A 975-nucleotide genomic window follows, 5' to 3' on the forward strand; every position below is an offset into this window, starting at 1 on the left:
TACAAAGCACATTCAAGCAAAAAAAAGAGACATTTCAAACATCAGATAAAGTTGTCTATGGAGCAACTTGATACAGCCCAATGTGCGGCGCTTACCTCATTCAGAACTATTTCTATTCCGTCGTCGCTCGTATTTAATATGTCATCAGCTCATATTATACCTATACGAGCCTTTTGAAGAAGCAGTTCAGTAGTAATTACACGTATTTGCGTATTGAACTGTGAAACTGACAGCTTGTCACGGCGCGCCATATTGAATTTTCTTCTTGGCGCCAATATATTTTTGAACGGTGTTTCTGCCTTGGTACAATTTCTTAAACGAAAAATAATTTACTTACTACGTACACTTTAATAAAGTTATTTAAAATGGAAAGAATTACGATAAATACTACTTCAGCTAAGTTTTCACTAACTTTTAGAAGGCAGGTTTAGTTAGGCATAAAGAGATGTGGTTCACAGATAATCTCAACAATTTACCACTCAACAGTATATAAAACAAAACAAAAATAAAATATCAATAAAACAAAGCCATTATCATAAATTAATGTTCAAATGTCCACCTATTCATGCGACCTCGAGATATTCTGAAGCGAACTATAGTTATATAACAATTTCATGGTCACCGTTGCGTTTCGTACCTTTGTGTCCGTGGCGCACACATGCGCGCCGCTGCACGTGCCGAACGCACACAGACGCGAGCATCCTTGACAACTACAACTACGCCCGTAGCTCGGCCGCGGCAATAAATAACGCAGTTGCGTGCGCCGGCTACGTACCTACCTATGTCCACTTACATTGCATACGATGATATTACGCTTGTATATTTATCATACCAAACAGCCTTGACGAAAATTAAACTTCCTCAATGTCTATAACAAAGTGTTTTAGACCAATTTGGTGCATTTATTAATCATATTTTCTCAATATTGAACTTTCGACAACTTTTTTATTAATGGTAAATTCTAAAAAATTCAAT

This window comes from Papilio polytes, unplaced genomic scaffold (genome assembly GCF_000836215.1).
Source record: "Papilio polytes unplaced genomic scaffold, Ppol_1.0 DF823991.1, whole genome shotgun sequence".
Lineage (NCBI taxonomy): Eukaryota > Metazoa > Arthropoda > Insecta > Lepidoptera > Papilionidae > Papilio > Papilio polytes.